The sequence below is a fragment of the Nicotiana tabacum genome, chromosome 15, assembly GCF_000715075.1.
Source record: "Nicotiana tabacum cultivar K326 chromosome 15, ASM71507v2, whole genome shotgun sequence".
NCBI lineage: Eukaryota > Viridiplantae > Streptophyta > Magnoliopsida > Solanales > Solanaceae > Nicotiana > Nicotiana tabacum.
This window is the reverse complement of record NC_134094.1, coordinates 113,800,167-113,826,298: the sequence shown is the minus strand read 5'-3', so window position 1 is coordinate 113,826,298 and position 26,132 is coordinate 113,800,167. Positions and strand designations below refer to the sequence as shown.

The 26,132-nt window shown below is 39.6% G+C and overlaps 1 long non-coding RNA gene across 1 annotated transcript; it reads left to right on the top strand.

Annotated features, from left to right (window-relative positions):
• The first annotated feature begins 7,727 nt into the window (after nt 1–7,727).
• LOC107782592 (uncharacterized) lies at nt 7,728–10,936 on the top strand. Its single transcript, XR_001647269.2, has 2 exons — nt 7,728–8,149; nt 10,743–10,936. It is a non-coding gene; the product is annotated as an uncharacterized LOC107782592 (long non-coding RNA).
• The last annotated feature ends 15,196 nt before the right edge of the window (nt 10,937–26,132 follow it).

Here is a 26,132-nt window from a genome sequence, read left to right as displayed (position 1 = left end):
GCGTAGTGTTAGGAGGGGGGACTGGGGATTGAGCTGTTACTCTACGTGAACGCGAAGGCTAGTGGGGAGAAGCCTTCGCGAATGTGTAGGCTATAGCGCTGTTGTGTATCGCGACCGCGTCAGGCCCTTCACGAATGCGAAGAAGGTCTGACGCCTAGTCAATTAAATATCCCAAACACGATATTTCACCCATTTTCCACCATCTTCATTTTAGAGCTCAGCTTATAGGCGATTTTGAATAGAAATTTCATCAATACCTATTGATTTCTAACCTTAATTTATGCTCTTTCAAGGTAAAAAATTAGCGATTTGAGTAGAATTGAGGGTTTTTGTAAAATTGAGATTTAGACCTCAAATTGAGGTCGAATTTCGAAACTAATTACATAATCGATCTTGGGTGTGAATGGGTAATTAGTTTTTGGTCAGAATCTCGAGTTTTGCCAAACGGTCTCGGGGTTGAATTTTTTTGACCTTTTGCGAAATCATTAAAGATTGAATCGTTTCACTCACAGGTAGTTTCTAAAGCTTATTTTGAATTGTTTGAACAATATTGATTAGATTCGATTGGTTTGGAGGTAAATTTTAGAGGAAAGGTCCCGATAGAGCCTTGATTTGATTGCTGAGCGAGGTAAGTATCGTGGTTAACCTTGACTTGAGGGATTATGACTTGTTTGCCTATTTGCAACGTGTTTAATGTGCAGGTACAACGTATGTAAGGTGAAGAGTGCTATGCGTTGTTGTTGGGTTAAAGGATGCGGGTGAAACTTGTTTCCTTGTGATTTATTACCTTTCTAATTATGATATCTATGCTTAGTTTAGGTTATTATATATTTGATCATTCCTTCCGTAATTATTGCCTATTTATTAATTGTTAAGTATTTTGGAAGTTGAAGTTGGGTATCTTGGCATCAAATTTGTCGTTAAATCATTCTTCGCATAATTTATTTCCCAAATTTATATTATCTCCATTATGTGATAAGGAAGAGTGTTAAAGTATGAAGGGTGACGCCGTTCCATTGAATTTATCTCATTTATTTATTAATACATAGTGAGGAAGAGAGTTAAAGTACAAAGGGTGATGTCGTGCCATTTATATTATTTATTCATTATATTATGGTGAGGGAGTAAAAGCACAAAGGGTGATTCCGTGCCATTCATCTCATTTATTCATTGTTACATGGTGATGCCATTTTATTTTTACATATGTCATCATTCATGGTAAAGATGAGAGTAAAAGCACGAAGGATGATGCCGTACCATTTTATTTTATATCATTGGCTTATCTGTCTTCATTAGTTGATGATATATTTGGCTCTTACGTGATGTCATTCTTACCATAGTTATCGCATCATTCCCTTTTGCATGTCGTCTCCCAGTATGTACATTGTTAATATCTGCTTTTGTTACTGTGTGGTGTCCTAGCTATTACGTGGTGTCCTGTCATAGACTCGTCACAACCTCATCGAGGTTAGGCATGATACTTACGGAGTACATTGGGTCGGTTGTACTCATACTACACTTCTGCACTTCTTGTGAAGATTCTGGTATTGGTGTCAGCGATGCATGAGGTGCGTCAACTCGGATCACTGCATACAGAGACTTGAGATAGATTTGTTGCCATACGCAGACCTTGAAGTACCTTTCCACTTTCCTCTTTTACTCTTCATTTCCTTCGAAACAATTATATTTATTTCAGACTCTATTTGTAGAACTTCTAGTTGCTCGTATACTCGTGACTCCGATCTTTGGGAGTATATATTATTACATGACTTATGTTGGTACTGTATTAGATTGGGTTCCTATCTCTCGTTATTTATTATTATTATTTTGTTTAAACTGTTAAAAATTTGGCTATTTAACTATCTCACGTCGGCTTGCCTAGCAAGTGGATATTAGAAGCCATCAAGACCCCGAGGTTGGGCTTCCGGGTCGTGACAAGCCATCAGTGCTTCAAGACGCTCTAGTCCGTTTGGTGGGTCTTATGAAGAGTATGGCCCAGCCCGGTACATTCCAGGTGGCACCAGCCGTCTCTCAGGATGGGGGAGGAGCCCAGACTCCTGGTACTCATACCCCGGAGCAGGCGACTCCCCAGTATCAAACTTCAGCACCCCCGCCAATTAGGATGGTTCAGTTGGTTGTTACGGCATAGACCGGTGATAGGCCAGCTATGTCTTCCGAGACTTTGTTGAGGTTGGACAAGTTTACCAAGATTTTCCTTGTTCATTTCAGTGGTGCACCTTCTGAGGACCCACACGATTATCTAGACCACTGCCATGAGGTGTTGCAGAACATGGATATAGTTGAGACTAATGGGGTTAATTTTGCAGTGTTTTAGATGACTGGTTCCGCCAAGAGATGGTGGAGAGATTATATGTTGACTAGATCAGCTGGTTCGCAAATACAAGACTCAATTTGTGGACCTAGCTCACCATGCCATTATCTTGCTCCCTACTAAGAGGGAGAGAGTGAGGAGATTCATTGATGGGCTCACTTTCACTATCAGGCTACATATGACCAAGGAGACTGGAGATGATATTACTTTTCAAATGGCCGTAGATATTTCTAGACGGATCAAGATGATTCGTGGTCAGGAGAGGGGGTCGGTGTCTGATAAGAGGCCTCGTCAATTTGGTGGTTTCAGTGGTGCCTTGTTTGGACGTAGGGGTACTTTTGGTAGAGGCCATCCTCCAGGACGTTCCAGTCAGTGCTTCAGGCATCCCATAGTGCTTCGGGCAGTCGGGGTCTTTATGTGTCTCATCCTGAGCAGCTAGCCTGCAGTGCCCCACCAGATCATTTTAGTACACCTCCGATCCAGAGTTATCAGAGTGGTCACCCAGGTCAACATAACCAGTTCCAAGGTCAGCAGTCATAGCTACCGAGGGCTTATTATACTTGTGGGGATTTGAGGCACCTTGCTAGATCTTGTCCCAGATCACAGGGCGGCATGCAACAATAGGGTTCTCGTGCCATGATTCCAGCACTGGTTTCTCCACCGCCTGCTCAGCCAGCTAGAGGCAGGGGCCAGACAGCTAGAGGTGGAGGTCAGGCCGTTAGAGGTGGAGGCCAACCAACTAGAGGCCATCCTAGAGACGTAGGTCAGAGTGGTAGGGCCCAACCCCGATTTTATTCTTTCCCAACTAGATGTGAGGTCGTCATCATAGGTATTGTTCTAGTTTGCCATAGAGATGCTTCAGTCCTATTTGATCCGGGTTCTACTTATTGCTATGTGTCTTCCTATTTCGCTTCATATTTGGTTGTTCCTCGTGATTCTTTAAGTGCTCCTGTGTATGTGTCCATACATATGGGAGATTCTATTGTTTTAGATCGTGTCTATCACTCGTGTGTGATTAATATTGGGAGTCTTTAGATTAGTGTAGATTTTCTACTTCTTGATAGGGTATATTTTGATATTATCTTAGGTATGGATTGGCTATCACCTTATCATGCTATACTGGATTGTCACGCCAAGATGATGACCTTAGCCAGGCCAAGATTGCCTCAATTAGAGTGGATAGGGACTCCTGACCATTGATGACGTCCACAATACACTTTTATAGGAGATATGATGCGGTCGTATCCAATAATAATTACCCAACTATGAGTCGGGGTTGAATCCACTGGGAGTTATGAGAGGTGTTAGGAGTATATATTTGAAGCAAGCAAATGGGTTATCTAAGATTCCACTTCCACAACAAGCTTTTGTTTTCTATTTCTACTATTACTATAATGAATGCAAGCTAAAAAAAAAATATTATAGATAAATATTTTTGAGGTTTTTCCAATTGGATTAAAGTAAAGGCCTAGGATTATTACCATAACCTAGGTATTTTCCTAATGGAATAAAGATGTTTGTACTTGTTTTGTTGATTGGGGTGTATTATAGCTATCAACTCCACGTTACCCACTCAATACCTCTCGGTCAAAGAGTGATTTTGCCCAATTTGGCTTTCCCAAGTCCAAATGGGTGTCAATCAAAACAGTTGATAAGAGCTTAAGTCGAGTTCTTACCATCTCTAGTGTGAACCCTTTAATTAGGGTAATCAATCTCTCAATTAACCCAATTCCTTGTTAGCTAAGTTATCCTAGACTAGGTCTCTCTTTCTCAAATAGGGGCTAAGTCAAATAGGCACGAATCAATATTTTTAACCATTAATTCTAATATTGAAGCATGAACTAAGCTAAATAATCAACACCCAATCATAAACAAATATAAAATTAATCACACATAAGGTATACACACTAGGGTTGGGTTACAACCCTAATAAAAATCTAGCTACTCATAATGGGATTTGAATAAGAAAAAGATGAAAAGCTAATTAAACGCATAATGAAAGATCAAAATGATGAAATCTAAAGTTAAAAAAATACTCAAATAAGCTAAAACTTCCTAAAATAACAAAGAGAAATGGCTATAATAGTTGTGTATGTTCAAACTTGACCTAATTTTCTGAAACTCGCCTATTTATACAGGGCCAAAAAACGAGGATAAAAATACCCCTCGGGAGGTTCTGCGGCCGCACAATTCCATCTGTGGTCCGCAAATTTCTTCAGTTGGCAGGTAAGTGAGCTCTGTGGATGCACATTTCTGGACTGCGGCCGCGAGGCAATGTTCTGTGGCCGCACAGTTCTTGTTCGGTCCGCACTTTACAAAGGATCCTAGACGTGGTATTTTTGCATACTCTCTGATATTTGACTCTTAAACCTAGTACTGCGGCCGCACAATTCATGTGCGGTCTGCATATTGCTGAAAGTCCTGTTGGGTATTTCTTCTTGGTTTGCGGTCGCAGGTGGAATTCTACGGTCCGCAATTTCTTCTACGGCCGCAAAATTCCTTCCGCGAACAACACATTTGTGCTTCTACGCCTTTTATTGCCTTGTGCTTCGGAACACTCCTTATTGAGACGGATTTCATCTCGGGAGACCAAACTTCCAACATTCCTACAATTTGCACAATTTCATTAGTTTTGGGAACACAACTCCATACGTTCGGACTAAAACGAAAGTTAAAAGGTGCTAATAAGTAGTCAAAATCCCCACTTATCATCCATTCTACCATAAGGTATATTTCTTATGTCAAGACTCGGCGTATGGTCAAGAAGAAATGTCTAGCTTATTTGGCCTATGTTCGTTATTCGAGTACGGAGGTTCCTTCCATGGATTCAGTACCAGTTGTGCCTGAGTTTCCAGAGGTGTTTCTTGCAGATTTATCGGAGATGTCACCCGGTAGGGATATAGACTTCTATATTGATTTAGCTCCAGGCACTCAGCCCATTTCTATTCCACTATACCATATAGCCCCGCCGGAGTTGAAAGAATTAAATGAGCAGTTGTAAGATTTATTTGAAAAGGGATTCATTAGACCTAGTATCTCGCCCTGGGATGCGCCCCTATTATTTGTGAAGAAGAAAGATGGCTCGATGAGGATATGTATAGACTATCGGCAGTTGACCAGAGTCACTATCAAGAATAAGTATCTGTTTGTGATGATTGATGACTTATATGATCAGCTTCAGGGTGCCAAGGTATTTTCGAAGATTGATTTCAGATCTGGTTACTATCAATTGAAGATTAGGGCATTGGATATCCTTAAGACGACTTTCCGTACTCGGTATAGGAATTATGAGTTCTTAGTGATGTTATTTGGGTTGATAAATGCCCCAACAACATTTATGGATTTGATGAATAGGGTGTTCAAGCCTTATTTGGATTCTTTTGTGATTGCATTTATCGATGATATCTTGATCTACTCCCGCAGTCGAGAGGAGCATGAGCAACATCTTTGGATTGTACTTCAGACCCTTAGGGATAGTAAGTTATATGCCATATTTTTAAAGTGTGAGTTTTGGTTAGACTTAGTCACCTTTTTGGGGCATGTGGTATCGGCAAAGGGAATAAAGGTGGATCCTAAGAAGATTGAGGCAGTTCAGAACTGGCCTAGACCTACTTCAGCTACAAAGATTTGGAATTTCCTAGGTTTGGCGAGTTATTATTGCTGGTTTGCAGATGGGTTTTCATCCATAACAACCACATTGACTAGATTGACCTAGAAGGGTGCTCCATTCAGGTGGTCAGATGAGTGCGAGTTGAGCTTTTAGAAGCTCAAGACTGCTTTGACTACGACGCTAGTGTTGGTGTCACCCACATGTGTAGGATCCTACACGGTGTATTGTGATGCATCTCGTTTTTGGCTCGGTGCAATATTGATGCAAGATGACAAGGTGATTGCATACGCGTCGTGAAAGTTGAAGGTTGATGAGAAGAATTACCTAGTTCATGATCTAGAGTTGTTCATGCGCTGAAGATTTGGAGGCACTATCTTTACGGCGTGTTGTGTGAGGAATTCACGGATTATCGGAGTCTACAGTATTTGTTCAAGCAAAAGGATCTCATCTTGAGGTAGAGGATGTGGTTGGAGCTGTTGAAAGACTATGATTATCACCATTTTGAATCATCCCGGAAAGGCCTATGTGGTGGATGATGCCTTGAGTAGAAAGGCTATGAGTATGGGTAAACTTGCGTACATTCCAGTTGGGGAGAGGCCGTTAGCATCAGATGTTCAGGCTTTGGCCAACCAATTTATAAGCTTAGATGTTTCGGAGCCCAGTCATGTTCTAGCTTGCACAGTCGCTCGGTCTTCTTTGTTTGAGCGTATCAGAGAGCGTCGGTATGATAACCCCTATTTGTTTGTCCTTAAGGACACAGTGTGGTGCGGCGGTGCCAAGCAGGTTACGGTTGGAGATGATGGGGTTTTGCGGATGCAGGGTCGTATTTGTGTGCCCAATGTGGATGGGTTTCTTAAGTTGATTCTTGAGGAGGCCCACAGTTCCTGCCAAGATGTATCAGGACTTGCGGCAACATTATTGGTGGAGGAGGATGAAGAAGTATATAGTTGAATATGTAGCTCGGTGTCTGAATTATCAGCAAGTAAAGTATGAGCATCAAAGTCTTGGTGGTTTGCTTCAGATGCTAGAGATTCCTGAGTGGAAGTAGGAGCGTATTACTATGGATTTTGTTGTTGGGCTCCCATGGACTCAGAGGAAGTTCGACGCAATATGGGTCATTGTGGACAGGTTGATCAAGTCGGCATATTTCATTCCTATGGTAGTTACCTATTCTTCAGAGTGGTTAGCCGAGATCTACATCTGCGAGATCGTCCGTCTTCATGGAGTGTCCATCATTTCTGATTGAGGTACACAGTTCACCTCGCACTTCTGGTGGGCCGTATAGCATGAGTTAGGCATACGGGTTGAGTTGAGTACATCATTTCACCCTCATACGGTCGGACAATTCGAGTGCACTATTCAAATACTGGAGGATATGCTTCGCGCTTGCATTATGGATTTCAGGGGTTCTTGGGATCAGTTCTTGCTGCTTATGGAGTTTGCCTACAACAACAGCTACCAGTCGAGCATTCAGATGGCTCTCTATGAGGCACTGTATGGGAGGCGATGTCGTTCACCTATTGTATGGTTCGAGTAGGGAGATGCTCGGTTGTTGGATACCGATTTGGTTCAAGATGCATTGGAAAAGGTCAATATTATTCAGGATCGGCTTCGCACAACTCAATCTACTACTGGAAAATGAACCTATGGCAACAGTTATTTAGCAACGGTTACTAAACTGTTGCCATAGAAAATCTATGGCAATGTTTATAACCGTTCCTATAGACCGTTGAACCTATTAGGACACTTATTAAAATAAATCGTTGCATTATCAGAATAACTGTTGCCATAAATTAATCTATTGTGATGGTTTGTGTAACCGTGGTAGTAGGCTATTCTGTGGTAATGGTTATCTGAAAAAATATACTTTGGCGACCATCAATGTTTCCCACCTCGTTTTCCCTCCCTAAATTTCATTAAACCCTATCAGTCCCTCATTCTTATTTTAAGTGGCCTAGTTTTGTTATTTTATTTTAACCCCAATAAACACCCAAAATCCCTTATTCTATAGGCGCTTCGTAAATGTCCAAACACCCAAATATCAGATATTATCATCTCTTCTCCTCCTCCATCAATGAGATAGCCTCCTTCTCCAACGCTAGCTCTTCACTCTCTAATTTTACCAACTGGGTTTTCCTCTATTGACCCAAATTGGATTCTCTTAGGGCTTATGTTTCTCTTGCCCAAGTCTCCTTTTGTCCCAACAGGTTCTTATTTTAATTCCTTATTGCTTATTTTATTCTCTGTTGCTTATTTTATTCTCTGTAGCTATATTGATTGATAATAAGGAAAAAAGTATACTGGATTTTCTTGTTTCTTGTTGATTCTTTCTTCCTTACCTTTTTTTTTTCTAATAATTTTTGTTCGAAAAGAGTAATTTTTGGTTGTTGGGGTTGAAAATTTGCTAACAATTAAGAGTTGTGTATGGAGTAGATATTTTTTGGTCGTCTACTGCTATATCCACTAATAGAGCTGTAAGATAGTATTGGTCGAATGATTGGATTGTTCTTATGTAATTGACTGTAGTATCATTTAGAGTGATATTATTTTGTTTTTCTGCCTAAGTGATATGAGAATCATAGAAGGTAACAACATGAGATTAGTACAATTTTGTACTCCTCGTTTAGTCTCTCTATTTGTTTAAAACTCAACGAAGGTAAAAGAGGCAAACTTGTTCAACTATGTTCAAAGAAGTATGTTTTGCTTGGGTAAAATTGGGTTGTTACAAGATGAGATTAGTATGGTAAAATCGTATACAATCTTAATTGGTTTGTATCTTACTAAAGTAGGATGTATGCTCATTTCTAGATAAAAACTTTCTTCTTATCTTAAAGAAGAAAGACCTACAAAAGGAAATAGGGTAAAAGAGCTGGGTGTTTTTCTACTTTCTATATTTTAAAGATTATGAGTTAAACTTTTGTCATCTACTTCATACAATAACATTGTCACTGCTATGTCTTGATGTGAATCGACAACCTCTCAGTCCCTTGTCTTCTCTATCTGTTTGAAGTTTAGGTTTACTCCAATTTAAAGATATCGTAATTGCATTTTGGCTTTTGATTATTTATTCAATATTCATTGGAGAACATAGTCATAATGTTGACCTAATATTCCTGCATTACAAATGTTTTTCAGGTTCAAGTAGAATATGATTTATTTGGTCTTACAAATTTTTATTCTATTATGTATATTGTCTTATAAAGTTTTATTGTGTTGTGCATCATTTTAATATAAATGAATTAAGACCTAGATCTTGTAGCTTTGACAAGCTTCCATAACAGTAGAAGTTGAGTGTTCGTGATCTCTAAAGTAGAACTTTAGTATAAATGTTGACAATTATTGTTCCTAATCTCTCCATTTATTTGCCAATTGAGTAAGTTGAGTGTTTTGATACCTGATAGTTTCTATGGTGTGCTTAGTTTTGGCAGGATTTCTAAAAGCAATTCGTGCTTTCCTTTGCTTTTGATTTTATTCTTGCACCATTTACTTATTGACATTTTCCGCGTTTAGCTGTAGGCCTTGATTTCCAGCACCGTTAAAAAGTGAAACCATAATATCCAATAGGCTGAAACAGTGTGAGCCTTCTATTTTTAAGTTTCCAGTGTCATTTACTTAAATCTAGCCTGTTCTTCACTTTTTTGGGAATAATGTACATGGTATAACTGTAATATGAGTAAATTCTCAGGAAATAGAAGACTATAGTATTCTCTATACATGCTTTCCATAATTCACAACACGTGGAAAGCTACAATGTGGGAATGAATGACAACATAGTAGTCTAAAGTCAAATAATCTCGAGGTAACGGCTTAGTAAAGAAGTTACAACACGCACCATCGTGACCATTGCTCTGTACTCCTCGTGTTAACTTTGCGTAGAAAGGGAGAAGAAAAATTAAATAGAGATTGACCGCATTGACTACAGAATTAATATTTAATACCTAGCAATCTTCTTAATTTGTTTATGGTATTAGCTACTTGTGTCTTGATTACCTACATGTATTGGTCTTTTGGACTGCAGTAGGTTGATATCACAACAGTTGTTTTTGTTGCGATGAAAATGTTAGTCCGTAGCAAGCTGTAGTCGTAGAAGATAATGAATGACTACTGTGTTTGTCCAACCTATTGCAAGTTTTTAGCACGATGAAATAATTTACTACCTTATATAGCTATACATGTTCTTTACTCCCAGTTAAGAGGAACAAGTTCAAGAATCCGAAATATGTCCGAATGGATCATTCATGTTTGGGTGAAGTGATAACGCTCGTTAAAAAGTGTGCCCTTTCCAGTATTATCATAATTCTTTTGGGCAAATAGATAACATGGAGCTTCCATTTTCATGGTGTCCATTGTTAGTTTGATATGAGCTATGTTGCAATGTTTTTTCGAAGTCAATATTGCAAAAATTCTGTTTTGATATGTATTTTGCTTGACTGTTTTTGCTATGCTTCGCATGGAATGTATCCACTTTAGATTGTTACTTGCAAAACAAATGAAAAGTTGAAAACTGTTAGTTTGGTTGGCTACCGAAACTGTTAGATTGTTCATTTGCTTATGTTTTTATGTTTGAGTTGGTTCAAAATGAGAAAAGCACACAACTCTCAGTTTTCCTGAATCCATATGCTTACAAGTTTGGTTTTGATGATTTAGATTTTTTACTAAACTTTGGCTTCTTCATTTGTGTGAAATTGTTTCTTTCTCTTGGAAACTTTGTACTTTATGCATTGTTCATGGACTATACCCATTCTTATAATGGTAAACCAACCCTTGAAGGGTAATAACTTTATTTATCCTCTTTTGTAGGTGGAGCAATTGAAGAAAGGGAAGATGGAGATCGTGAAGATCTAGACCTTACTTAAGAAGAACTTTGAATTGTTGTCGATGTTCTAGGAGTCTTTTGTTATCAACATTTGAAACTTTAACTTTTGAAGTGTTGAACTGTAAAACTTATGTAATTGGGTTAAAACATTTTGCTATTATGGTTATTATTAGCTTATTGGAACGTATAGATTATGAAGAGTTTTATCTTTTTATTTATATAATTTTCAGGTTATTACAAATAGTTACATATGTAAATGTCATTTACAATCAGGGCAATAATGTCAATTAAACTGTTACAATAGCCTAATAGAATCGTTGCAATAAGCACAAATGCTATTGCCATAGACAATCTAAATTGTTCTACTAGGTCTTGCAAACCGTTCCAAAAGTACGACAAACCGATGCAAATGGCAATTATAACTGATGCAATAGAAAGAAAACCGTTACAGTAGCGTAATAAAACTGTTAAAATATATATAAATAAACGTTGCAATAGCTTGCACAACCGTTGCAATAAATTAAATGGTAACGATTTCCAACCGTTGTAGTAAATAATATGGTAATAGTTTACAACCTTTGCATTAAACTCTATGGTAACGGTTTTAAACCGTTGCTGTTGAAATGAATACTCGTTGCTTCAGACAAAGAAAAAACCGTTGCGATAGCTGGCCCTATAGCAACGATGTAGTGAACCGTCGCAAGAGACGTTGCTCTAGATCTATTGGCACGCGAGCGGATGTAACGGTCGCTAAACCGTTCCAATACATCTATGGTAATGGTTTACCTATCATTTGCAACGATTTTTCTGCCTTTGCCATAGGCTCATTTTCCAGTAGTGATCTAGGCAGAAGAGTTATGACGAACGTAGAGTTTGTAATATTACATTCATGGTTGGAGAGAGGGTATTGCTCCGGGTTTCGCCCTTGAAGGATGTGATGAGGTTCGGAAAGATGGGCAAGTTGAGCCCTAGGTATATCGGACCCTTTAAGATTCTTGAGAGAGTGGGTGACATGGCCTATAGACTGGCATTGCCATCTAGTTTATGAGTAGTCCATCCGATGTTTCATGTGTCCATGCTTCAGAAGTATAACGGTGATCCGTCCCCTGTGTTAGATTTCATCTCAGTCCAATTGGACAAGGATTTGACTTATGAGGAGGAGTCGGTGGCCACTCTAGCTCGACAGGTCTAGCAATTGAGGTCTAAGAGTTATCCTTCAGTTCGACTGCAGTGGAGAGGATAGCCGATCGAGGCAGCCACGTGAGAGTCCGAGTCCAGCATGCGGAGTAGATATCCACACTTTCACCAGTCCAGGTACCTTTCTATGTCCGTTCGAGGACGAACGTTTGTTTTAAAGGTGGAGAGTGTGATGACCTGATAGGTCATTTTCAATTTTATCTTTCATTTCTATGTTCCAAGACCTCGAAAATCTCCATCTAGCCATCCTCGATTTTGCGTGCACAGTACGTGTCTTTTCCGGAAAATATTTTATGTGAAACATTGATGAAAATGTGAATTTAGCCTAAAAATGAATTGAGTTGACTACGGTCAATATTTTGTATAAACGGACCCAGATCAGTATTTTGACGGTTTCAGTGGGTCTGTATTATGATTTGGGACTTGGACGAATGCCTGGAATCGAATTCAGACGACCCTCACTTGATTTAACGCAATTTGTTGAAAACTAGTTATTTGAAGGCTAAAAGAATTTTTAAGTTTGACCGTAGGTTGACTTTATTGCTACCAGGTTCAGGTTATAGTTCCAGAACTTGGTATAGGTTCATTTAAGTATTTATGACTTGTCTGCAAAATTTGGTACAAAACGGAGTTGATTTGACGTGATTCGAACGTGTGGTTGTAAAATTACATGTTCTTGACTTTCTTTAAAAATATCATTCATTTTGAACTTTGATTCATAGTTCTATTTGTTATTTTTGTATTTTGATCGCGCGAGCAAGTTCTTATGATGTTATTACACTTGTGTGCATGTTTAGTTTGGAGCTCGAGGAGCTCCGGTGAGTTTCGAATAGGCTATAGAGTGATTTTTGAATTTAGAAGAATGTTGGTCTTGTTGATATCTGATGCTTAAGATTTTGTGCTCTCGCGATCGTGAAGGGGAATTGGGTTGGGGGAGGAATTTACTCTCTGCGAACGTGAGGAGTTGGTCGCGAACGCGGAGTACTGGGGGGTCTACCCTCCGCAAACGCGACCTGTCCCTCGTGAACGCGTAGTGTTAGGAGGGGGGACTAGGGATTGAGCTATTACTCTATGCGAACGCAAGACCTGGCTCGCGAATGCGAAGGCCAGGGGGGAGAAGCCTTCGTGAACGCGTGGGGGAGTATCGCGAACGCATAAGCCATAGAGTTGTTGTTTATCGCGATCGCTTCAGGCCCTTCGCGAATGCGAAGAAGGCGTGACGCCTAGTCAATTAAATATCCCAAACACGGGATTTCATCCATTTTTACCATCTTCACATTAGAGCTCGTTCTGGAGGCGATTTAGAAGAGAAATTTCATCACCATTTCATAGGTCAGTATACTTTAACTCGTTTTCTTCTATTTCCATCAACACCTATTGATTTTTAACCTTAATTTATGCTCTTTCATGGTAGAAAATTAGAGATTTGGGTAGAATTGGGGGAGGGGGGGAGTGGTTATAAAATTGAGATTTAGACTTCAAATTGAGGTCGTATTTCGAAACGAATTACATAATCAGACTCGGGGTGAATGGATAATTGGGGTTTGATCTGGATCTCGAATTTTGACCAAGCAAGCTCGAGGTTGACTTTTTTCTAAATCATTAAAGGTTGAATCTTTTCACTCACGGGTAGCTTATAAAGCTTATTTTGAATTGTTAGAGCACTATTTGATTAGATTCGATTGGTTTGGAGGTGAATTTTATAGGAAAGGCCCCGGTTGAGCTTTGATTTGATTGCGGAGCAAGGTGAGTGTCGTGATTAACCTTGACTTGAGGGATTATGACTTGTTTGCCTATTTGCTATATGTTTAATGTGTGGGTACAACGTATATGTGAGGTGACGATTACTTATGCATTGTTGTTACGTTAAAGCATGCAGGTGGAACTTGTTTCCTTGTGATCATTTATTGCCTTTCTAATTATGATATCTATGTTTAGGTTAGGTTATTACTTATTTGATCATTTCTCTCATAATTATTTCTTATTTAGTAATTATTAAGTATTTTGGAAGTTGAAGTTGGGTATATTAACATCATATTTGATGTTAAATACATTCTCCGCATTATTTATTTCCCGTATTTATATTATCTTCATTACATGGTAAGGAAGAGTATTAAAGCGTGAATGATGATGCCGTGCCATTGCATTTATCTCATTTATTGATTAATACATAGTGAAGAAGAGAGTTAAAGCACGAAGGGTGATGCCGTACCATTTATATCATTTATTCATTATATTATGGCGAGGAAAGAGAGTAAAAGTACAAAGGGTGATGTCGTGCCATTCATCTCATTTATTCATTGTTACATGGTGAGATCGAGAGTAAAAGGTTACATGGTGAGATCGAGAATAAAAGAAGGAAGAGTGATGCCGTGACATTTTATTTTTACTTATGTCATTATTTTATGGTAAGGATGAGAGTAAAAGAACGAAGGGTGATGCCGTACAATTTATTTTATATCATTGGCTTATCCGTCTTCATTGGTTGATGATTTACTTGGCTATTACATGATGTTATTCCTGCCGTAGTTATCGTATCCTTCCCTCTCTCTCTCTCTCTCTCTCTCTCTCTCTCTCTCTCTCTCTCTCTCTCTCTCTCTCTCTATATATATATATATATATATATATATATATATATATATATATATATATATATATATATATATATATATACACACACACACACACACACACACACACACACACACACACACACACACACATCATTATCTCGTCGAGGTTAGGCTCGACACTTACGGAGTACATTGGGTCTGTTGTACTCATATTACACTTCTGCACTTCTTGTGCAGATTCTGGTATTGGTCCTAGCGGTGCGTGAGGTGTGTGAGGTGTGTCATCTCGGATCATTGCATACGGAGACTGGAGGTAGATCTGCTGGCGTCCGCAGACCTTGAAGTCCCCTTCCTCTATCCTCTTTTACTGTTCATTTCCTTCGAAATAGTTGTATTTATTTCAGACTTTGTTTGTAGAACTTCTTGTTGCTCGTGTACTTGTGATTCTGGATCTTTTGGGGTAGATATTATTACATGACTTATGCTGGTATTGTATTAGATTGGGTTCCTATCTCTCGTTATTTATTATCATTTTCTTTAAACTGTTGAAAATTTGGCTATTTAACTATCTCACATCGATTTGCCTAGCAAGTGGATGTTAGGCGCCATCACGACCCCGAGATTGGGATTCAGGGTCGTCACATTCGCACTTTTAAACTCCATCTTTATCAAGCTAAGCCAAAAAGGATAACATATAAAATTTAGTTGCTTCTTCAATAAAATTTTAACTATAATTAGTAAAAACATACTAATCGAGAAGCTTCCTTCATATTAGAAAAGTCCAGCATATGTTACTTATATAACATAACATAATCCAAATGTGAAATGAGTAAAATATTTTACTAATATATAAGCAGTAAACCAAATTTTCAGTAGTTTTAACTTCTATAATTTAATAAGAAGTCAGTTCATCATATACAAATAGGCTACTCAATAAATCCATCCAAGTGAGTGCCCGAATACCTGATCTACAAATTCTTCCCAGAAATAGCTAAAATCATGTTCTTCTTGCATGAAAAAAGTACTAACAAATTAAAGTACAATAAGAAAAGTAATTGTTAATATTGGGGTTTTGGACAAATGAGATCAATTATTCGGAACTCTTTTATCATTACTTTCAATACTATTTTAAGTATTATTTAATTTATTTATTTTTAAATTAATTCAAAGTATATGTATCCTTACACTATCTCTATTTTCCTCTTTACACGGTTTTTTCCCTACTAAGTTTTTAATTATTTTTTACATTAATGTTTTAACTATAATCAAAATAATGTGTCATATTTTATTTTAAATCATAACTTTGAATTAGAAATTTCGAAGTTATGATTTACGAAATTTCTAATATTGATTTCTAATCTCAAGTTTAAATAGTTTTTCCCTTCCATTTCTAATATTAATTTTTTTAATATTTTTCTTAATTTTTCTATTATGCTATCAAATATACAATATTATCACGTTTTCATGTGGTTTTTATTAATCTGTCACTTATTTAATATCACTATCCACTATCCTTTAATATAATATATATAGATATATAATATTTAAATCTTGAAATAAATATTTTATTTTAAAAATATTGCTCGAAATTGGATTGTAAAGATATGTTCTTATATATATATGTGTGTGTGTACATAGCAGGGATAGTGTGTGCCATGCACAAGAAAAAATAACTTGTTTTACCAAGTTTAATGAGATGATCTTTAAATTATACACACCAAGCTAGACTCGACTGGTCTAGCAAACGAAAAATAGAAGTACAGATTGAAATTTTTTTTGAACGAAATAATCTCGAAATGCTATTGATTTACATGCATGATTGGTAATTTAATTCCTCTCCATAATCTATGTTGTTGTGAAGGGAAAAACTGAAGCTCTGCACATTGGACAGTTATGCTTCCTCAACAACCAATGTTTGATGCAATCTCTATGATATTCTTATCCACATTGAAGTGTTCCAATTTTCTCTTCATGTTCATATTCTGCCTTACATATCGCACAAATCTCTGATAACTCTTTATCAACAACTATTTCAGCTTTCGTGGGACTATTAACTTCGTCATCTTTAGGCGTAGGAACATGATGTGTTCTTGTTTTCAAATGCCTAAACAAAACATCCTTCTCTTTCTCCTCATGAACACCGGTAAGATGAAGAGAATCATGGCGATCAAGCATTAACCTAAGCAAATCAAAGGGATCAGTGACATCAATATGGTCTTGAATTACTTCACGTATTAACTGAGCATAAATTGTCGGATTGCTACTATTTTGCGAGGATCTGATGCAGATTGTCTACTACACCTGGCCTTAAGACCCTATTCGTACCAGTTGATAGTATTGTGCATAACTTGATTGAGGAGGAGAAGATGGAATATAATTTGTCTGGTGATGATGAACTGATCTGTGATTATTGCCATTATAATTTGGAGAAGAATGATGTGCCTCAGAATGATGAGTATGAGAGTTACTCATGGTTTCTTGCAACGAACAGCGGCAGAAAACAACCTATAATAAGTTCGAGGGACAATGTGTTATAGTTTTATAAACTATTAAACTTTCTGAAATATAATTGGTAATACTTGTTTAACGAAATAAATTCTAGAAAAACAGTTAGGAAAAAATCGAGCCTACTGAATACACAGTGTGTCCTTGAGAAATTTATTCCCCTCAAGTACCCGAGGTGCTGGAATATATTCTCCCAGGATAGAACGATTTAACTCACCAGAGTGTTGGTACCAAAACGCCGGTGAACAGCGAGCCACTCGAAGGCTGTAAAACACACTGGATTTTTTGTGCAGAAGAAGAAGAAGATCAGAAAATTTCGTAAGGAAAGATTCTAGGTTATAGAGTTGCTGGCATTGTTTCTGAAAAGGTTTGCAACCTTTCAGAAACAGCCATGGCTGTTGGAACAGGGTTGTTTGAAATATTGCGGGAAAGAAAATGGGCCTGACCGGACCGGGTCATGGGTTATTCCGGATTGAATTTTAATTAAATAATTGAAAGAAATTTTGTCCAAAAAGATTAATCAATCAATCGTTGACCGAAATCGAAGCCGAGCGAGCGACGACGGCGACGGCGCGATGCTTGCCTTCTTCTTAACTCTTTAAGAGTTAGAAGAAGAGCAATTATATATATACCCATCAAAAGCCTTTTCTTCCTCTAATATGGGACAATGTCCCTTTGCCAAGGAGGGAAATTCAAATATTTCATTTTTCATCCATTTCTCATTCACTCTCTTTAAGTTACACAAGCTTAAAATCCCAACACAATGAACTATAAATAGAGATCGCCCCTCATATATTTCCCTAATTTAGTTGGGAAATTGATCACTTTACTTCTTTTGCACGTAATCAGTTGAATTCCTAATTCGTTTTGGAATAGGTTTTACTGAATTAATAGGTTTCACAATTTTCCCAAACCTTTTGTATCTAAAACTTAGGGAAAGAAAATAGGAAATACTTAATACACTATACTATATCCCCGTTTAGTTTCACAAAGAAAAGTAAAAAGGAAGAAAGTTGGGGGAGGAGAGGGAATATATGCAACTAACTTTAAAAAGTGCTGATCTCTGCATCGATACGCTGGCCACTTTATTATAAACCGCAAAAGAGACTCGGGAATTAATTACTAATTAACAGAGTCAACCCCAAAATAGTTTATCAAAACAAGATAATGTGAAAATTGGATTTGAACCCGTAACCTTAAGGTTACGAGCTTTGTAAGTGTTTACTCTTAAAATCGGATAACAATTAAATTTGTAAATGGTTTTAAGGATATGTGATTTCATTTGGCACAAACCGAGAAACATGAAAATTATATTGAAGTTAGAATTTAACTGTAAAATAAAGCAAACCGATATATCATACAACTTTGGCCCTTGAGCTAGGTTGCCCTCGCACCAACTAAGTGTATTATTGAAGAGTAAGAACTGAACTACTAAATAAGCGAGCTTAAGAGAAAAAATACAATATATTGCTTTGTTATGCGTCAATCTGTGCTTACAACATGGTTGGAACCCCCTTTATATATTAGAGGAGTTCTACATATGGAACAATTCTAAATACAGAAGGAAATCTTCTGATTGGCTAATCAACTGGTCTTGACTTGATATATGCCGAGATCTTCGCCACAATACTCGCCCGGTCACGGATTCCTCGGCTTTCTGTTATTCGACTTAGCAGGCTTCCTTCAATCTCGCTAGATCTCTATCCTTCTCGGTCTCGACCTTAGCTGGTCTCGATCTCGATCGATCCCTGAATCACGAGCTAGGCAATATTAATTCATGTAACGATCCAATATAACTTGGAATTAAACCTCGGTCTGCCACCCCGGTCTCGATTAACCATACAAAATCGGGCAAGCCTGATTTTGACCGTATACAGATAGTCCCCTCATTTTTTGGAGAGTAATGACAAGAAATGATTTGAGCCTTCGATCATGACGTAATCGTCCTGACATAAGCAGTAGAAGTGACAGAAACGTCTCGTCGGTACAATTTCCCAGGTATTTAATACGCATCAATCGACGGTTGGCCACTACCAGTTTTGAGCCGTCATTATGAAAATGATAAATAGCCCCAGACTCCATTAGTGGGATTTTACTGGGTTGTTGTTGTTGTTCTTCATTATTTCAAACCTTACTTTCAAATCTTTTTCATTCCAATCTCCATAGTTCTTTGCCTTCTTCAAAGCTTCCTATCTTCAGATCTTTGAGTTACTTTGCTTGTTCTTCCTAAAACACCAAATACTTCAGTCTCCATTATTCTTTTTCCACAAAACTAAATGGCCAAAACATTTAAAACTGTTTCGCAAAAAGAGGATGTTTCCTCATCTCGGCCGACCGGCCGACGAGAAACCAGTGGTGGAGCCACGCCCTGAAGAACTTATTCCCGAGGGGTGTGTCATAGATTCCGACTTTAAGGTCGAGAAACCCTCATCGGTTCCTGGTCGATGCTAGCCGATATCGAGATATATATGCTCGATACCCAAAAGCCTCCTCGACCAGGTGAAGAAAGATTGCAACTAGGGAAACAAAGAGGTTGTGATACCGGCACCAGAAGAAGCGATCACCACCCATGTGGAAGAGTTTCTGAGTGTTTAAACTTATCCTTTCACTGTGGGTCCCCTCGATCCGATCATCGTAGATTTCTGCAAGAAATACCAGGTGACCCTCGGCCAAATTCACCCCTCTTTCTGGAGGATCGTGATACTGCTCCGTTTCTTTGTGAGCAAAATCGACGGGCTTCCCTTCACCCTTGACCACCTCATAAGATTATATAGCCCCCCGACTCTATCGAGGTAGGCTGATAAATCTTCAATGTCGGGCCATCAAGGCTCTTATCTCGAGTATATATGAAGACAAAGATCGGGGATGGATGGGCCGGTTCACTCGGGTGAAGACCACAGACCTAATCCCGGCTGAGAGCATGCCATTTCTTGAGAAATGGAATATGAAAGGTAAGTATAATTCTGTCTTTAATTTATGTTCGTTGTTTTTACTTCTTCATCATTTCTCATTAGTGTTTTTCTCAATGTAGTCGTTGCTTGGATGTCGGGTATGATTCCCCACCTTAAGAAATGGGTTAGGAGCCTAGTTTCGACGTCAACATACACCGAGCGCGCATGGCGCGATTTGTCAAAGGTTCGGTGGGAGGCTCGTACTCATGTTAAGTCTTTTTCCTGACTTACCGATTTGTCTATCGTTCAAACATCTTTTCAAACATGAGTTTACTTACTTTCTCCTTTCGTAGGTTTCGGAAAGGACGCGACTATGAGACCCTTGTCCGGTGATGAAGAAGTTTCATCACCTATCTCGAAACTGGCAAAGGAGAATAGGAGGAAAAGGGCCTCGAACTCCGAGGGTCAAAAACCCAAGAAGAGAACAGCCCGACAACCCAAGGCGAACACAATCCTTCTTACTATGGAGTCAGTCCAAAGGCTAAGGGAAGAAGAAGAAGAAGAAGAAGAAGAAGAAGAAGAAGAGAAAGAAGATGATTCTGGGCTAGTGACCCATACGCGAGCTAGCACCGAGATTCGGAGAACTCCGGAACAAGTGGGAGTTGATACTACTCCGTCTAGGCTCGATGAGGTCGAGGAGGAGACTTTGGCCCAAGTCCCCAAGTCGGGAGGAACCGAAGATGCTTTATCTCGAGGCAAAGAGACCGTTGAAGATGTGGTGGATGCTGGTGCAGAAATCGAGTTCGAGGCTCCCCAAGACGGAGGCGGTTCCCCAAAAGACCCACTTGGGGAAATAGAGATAGGGGATTCCCCCTCGTTTCCTTTATTTTTCGAGTCGATGATACGCGACGCTCAGGCCGTGGAGACTTGTTACGGAGAAGGAGCCCACGGAGAGGAAGATCCTTTCTATGGTTATTTTGTTCAGGTAGAAGGTGTCACCGGTCTGAGTGACTTGGAGGTTCCGATGAAGAGTTCGGGCGAGGCTTCCTTGAGTTTTAAACTGACCAATCAGTTTTCGGCCCCTAGTGCTGATCCTGGGTGCAAGCGAACAATCGTTATCACGGTCTCGAAAGATGCCCGGGTTCTTGCTTCCCCCATAGGGGTGGCTAGCTACCTCCGAAGTTTGGTCACGAAAAAAGACCAAGCCCAGATGGACGAGGTGGGAGCGCCTTGTCTTTTCAACGAAGCCCAACATGCCCTGAACTGGGTAAGTTCATATTTTCTTTGTCAATTTTCATACTTGTACTTTTCTCCACTTATATAATTCCTTCTTTCTATTTTTTTAGGCTTCTGTGCTTTATCATGAGGCTTTCTTCTGATCCCGAGGGGAGCTGAGCCGGTACAAAGCCAAAATCCGAGGGCTTACTGAGGAGAGAGATGCCTTCAAGTGTCTCAATGAGAAGAGAGAAGGGGAAGCAAAAGGACTTCGGGCTAAGCTAGAAGCAGCTCAGAAAGAACAAGTTGATCTGCCCGAGTAGGTAAAAAGAATCTTTGAAGTTAATGACACTAACTAGGCGCGGTGGCTAACAGTTTGGTCATACAGGTTCAGCAAAAGTTCGATGTGATCGGACAGCTTCGTGAGGAAGTGGACGCAGTGAAAGCAGAGACCGAGGTGTGGAAGAATAACATGGTTAACTGGCCTCGGCTGAGACCCAACTCCGAATCTTGAAAGAAAAGGCCTTGGTGCAAGCCAAGAAAATTGAGGAGTTCCAGTCTTGGTTGGGTTCAACAACTTTCGATCGAGAGAGGCTGGCCACAGAACTTGCAGCGGCCAAATCAGAGGTCAAAACGGCCATGGTTAATGCTGATGCAATGGTGGCCATCTATCGGTCCGACGCTGAAGCTGCTTTGGTTCGAGCAAAAGAGGTTGCCGAAGCTGCTCAGGATTGAGCAAACGGGGTTCCCGAGCATGCTAAATGCCAGTCTCGAAGGGAGTCTCTCGAGGAGATCCATGCTCTTGTCTTCGATCTTACAGCCGAGATCGAGAATGCTAAGGAGCTCGAAGCTGAAGCCAGAGTGTTGGCCTTTCATGATGATGATGATTCTGGGAGTATGAGCGGATCTGAAATCGGAGTAGGCCTCGAGAGCGAAGATGCTGCTCCCGGAGAAGACTAAGTCCTTTAGGATTAGTATTTTTTGTGTTTCTTTTAAGACTGTTTTGGTCTTTTGTAGAGAAATTTGATCGGGCCATGTTGCCTTTGTAAATGATTTTTGACATATATATATAAACTTTCTTTCTATATGCCTTATAAAATTATGAAGTTGTATTCTAAGGTCCGAGGTTTAGACAATTTGATTGAAACCGAACTAGTATAGCCCTTAGGCTTTACGATCGAGTGAGTGCTTGCTCGAATTCGAAGTAAGGTAACTCTTAGGTTTTTTATTTGAGCGAGGATGGTTTCTCGAACTCAAAGCAATTAGGCTTTTGTATTAGGTCTATATAGCCTTTGTAAAAAGATTGTTTATGGCTTTCTCCCCTTTTTGGCTTGAAAAGGTTTTTTATCATTTGTATTTGCAAAACTTGTAATGCCTTAGCATGCAATAAGGAACTGTTTGAGAGTTCAAAAAAATTTGTACTCATTAGAGTTTTCGAGGCTTGATAAACATTGAGGGTTGCCTAAAAGGTCTTATAATCTTGAAGTTTTAATAATTCATTCTCGTTTATTTTTCGGACGGCAGTCCCCGAGCGTGGGGGTAATTATCCGAACTCTGGTTATGGTTGACACTTAAGCTTGTTTACATAATAGACCGAGAATATGAAATTGTAAAGTAGAAAAAAAATTTCTAAGGAGTGAGATATCGGTAAAGAAAAATACTTCTCTTTATAAATGATTATACATGCGTACATGTTCTGTGCCAGGGCTTGATAAAACTACGCGGGCAAGGTTCGTTTGACCGTTTGGCCCTTACAAATTTTTCCTATCGAGACCCTTCTGCCATGAAGTAATTTCTTCGCATCAAAGTTGACATTCGAGGGCAAAGCCCCCCAAGTATTCGAGGTTGATTGTAAAGAAACCTCGGATACTGTTGAATTGTTCTAAGTTAGCACGATCAATATTTGCCTCATTAAAAACCTCGCCGGAAAATCCATTTGGGACAAAATCGGTCTAAGGGATAAAGAGTGCAACGCATGCTTTCAGACCTAAAGGCTTCGTGTCGAAGAATCCATCGTTGTTTCTGGTCGAACACATGCAAGGGTTAGTTTAAAATATAAGTGAAAATGGAAGGGGCCGCACCTTAGCAGTAGTATCGTTTTAGGTGCGATACGTTCCAATTACTCAGTAGTTGTTCGCCATTCATCGTGCCGAGCTTGTGGGATCCTTTTCCGATGATTTCGAGAACCTGGTACGGTCTTTCCCAGTTCGGACCCAATTTCCTTTCATTCAGATTTCGGGTATTGAGGGTGACTTTTCTTAGCACCAAGTCCCCGATGTTAAAATGTTGAATATTGGCTCTTCTATTGTAGTACCTTTCGATTCGCTATTTTTGGGTAGCCATTTGGACGAGAGCGGCTTCGCGTCTTTCGTCCAAAATTTCTAGGCTCGTATTCATGGTCTTGTTATTCGACTCCTCTATTGCATATCGAAACCTGATGCTAGGTTCTCTGACCTCGAACGAGATCAGATCTTCGGTGCCATAAACTAATGAGAACGGTGTTGCTCTGTTACAGGATTTTGATGTTGTGCGGTATGCCAATAGAACCTCGGGTAGTATTTCTCTCCATTTTCCTTTGGCGTCGGTCAATCTCTTCTTAAGATTTTGGATGATGGTTTTGTTGGTCGATTCGGCTTGTCCGTTCCCACTGGGATGATAAGGTGTTGATAGGATCCTTTTGATCTTGTGATCCTCGAGAAATTTAGTTACTTTGCCTCCGAATTGTTTTCCATTATCACATACAATCTCGGAGGGCATCCCGAATCGACATATGATGTGGTCCCAAATAAAGTCTATGACTTTCTTTTCTCTGACATTCTCGAAAGCATGTACTTCAACCCATTTATAGAAATAATCACTCATAAACAAAATAAACTGAACTTTACCTAGGGCCGACGGGAGAGGGCCAACGATGTTCATTCCCAATTTCATGAAGGGCCATGGGGACAAGACCGAGTGGAGTAGTTCCCCGAGTTGATGAATCATGGGCGTATGCCTCTGGCATTTGTCGCATTTTCGAACGAACTCCCTTGCATCATTCCCCATATCGGTTCAGTAGTACCCTGCTCTGAATACTTTGTGGACCAGCGATTCGGCACCAAAATAATTTCCACAAATGTCCTCGTGAACTTCCCTTAGGATGTAGTCAGTATCTCCCGGTCCCAAACATATTGCCATTGGCCCATCGAACGTCCTTCTAAATAGCGTTCCATCTTCGGACAAAGTGAACCGTGCTGCCTTTGTGCGCAGAGCTCTCGACTCCTTTGGATCAGATGGAATCTCCCCGTTCTTTAAGTACTCTATGTACTTGTTTCTCCAATCCCAGTTTAAACTTGTGGAGTTTATTTTGGCGCAACCTTCTTCGATTACCGATCTCATGAGTTGTACGACAGTCCCTGAGTTGAGTTCATCGTCTTCGACCGATGGACCTAAGTCTGCAAGAGCGTCGGCCTCGCCGTTCTGTTCTCGAGGTACATGTTGCAAGGTCCATTCGCTAAATCAATTTAGAGTCACCTGTATTTTATCCAAGTACCTCTGCATTCAGTCTTCTCAGACTTTAAAAGTCCAGTTAACTTTGTTTACCACGATGAGGGAATCACACTTAGCCTCTATGACCTCCGCTCCCAAGCTTCTAGCTTGTTCGAGACCTGCAGTCATGGCCTCATACTCGGCCTCATTGTTAGTTAATTTTGTAGTTCTGATAGGCTGTCTAACTATATTACCTGTGGGTGATTTTAGTACGATGCCTAATTTTGACCCCTTCGTGTTTGAAGCACCGTCCGTAAAGAGGGTCCAGACTCCCGAAGATGTACCCGATTTTATTAGTACTTTTTTTTCAACCTCGGGTACGAGGGCCTGCGTAAAGTCATCCACGAAGTACGCTAATATTTGAGACTTGATGGCGGTTCGAGGTCGATACTCAATATCGTACCCACTAATTGCTACGACCCATTTGGCCAATCGACCCGAAAGCTCGGGTTTGTGCAAAATCTTTCGAAGAGGATAAGTTGTTACAACACATATTGGATGACATTGGAAATATGGTTTTAGTTTCCTAGAGGCGCTTATTAAAGCAAACGCTAATTTTTCTAAGTGTGGATATCTAGTTTCGGCCTCACCTAAGCTCCGACTAACATAATAGATAGGGAATTGCGTACCTTGTTCTTCTCGGACCAGGACTCCACTTACCGCTATCTCTAAGACTGCCAAGTACAGATAAAGCTGTTCGTCCACTTTCGGGGTGTGAAGCATCGGCGGGCTCGATAAATATCGCTTTAGTTCCTCTAAGGCATGCTGGCATTTCAGAGTCCATGCAAAATTATGCTTTTTCTTAAGCAACGAGAAGAATCGGTAGCTCCTATCTGAGGATCTCGAAATGAATCGTCCTAGGTTGGCTATCCGTCCCATCAGCCTCTACACGACCTTTACATTCTCCACTATCGTGATATCCATGATAGCTTTGATTTTATCGGGGTTGATCTCGATTCCCCGATTGGACACCATAAAACCAAGAAACTTGCCTGAGCTAACCCCGAATGCACACTTTTTTGGGGTTAAGCTTCATATTGTACTTCCACAGTATATCGAAAGTCTCCTACAAATGCTTTAAATGGTCCTCTACTCACAGGGACTTAATTAACATATCATAAATATAAGCTTCCATTGATTTTCCTGTTTGTCATTCGAATATTGGGTTTACTAGGCGTTGATAAGTTGAACCAACATTTTTTAGACCGAATGGAATTACATTATAACAATATGTACCGTACTTAGTGATAAATGAGGTCTTTTCCTGATCCTCCGGGTTCATCTGTATTTGGTTGTACCCGGAGTAGGCATTGAGAAAACTGAGAGTCTCGTGGCCGGCCGTGGCATCGATCATACGATCGATATTAGGCAAAGGAAAAGAATCCTTGGGGTATGCTTTATTTAGGTCTTTATAATCTACACACATTCTAAGTTTGTTTACCTTCTTAGGGACTACCACTACATT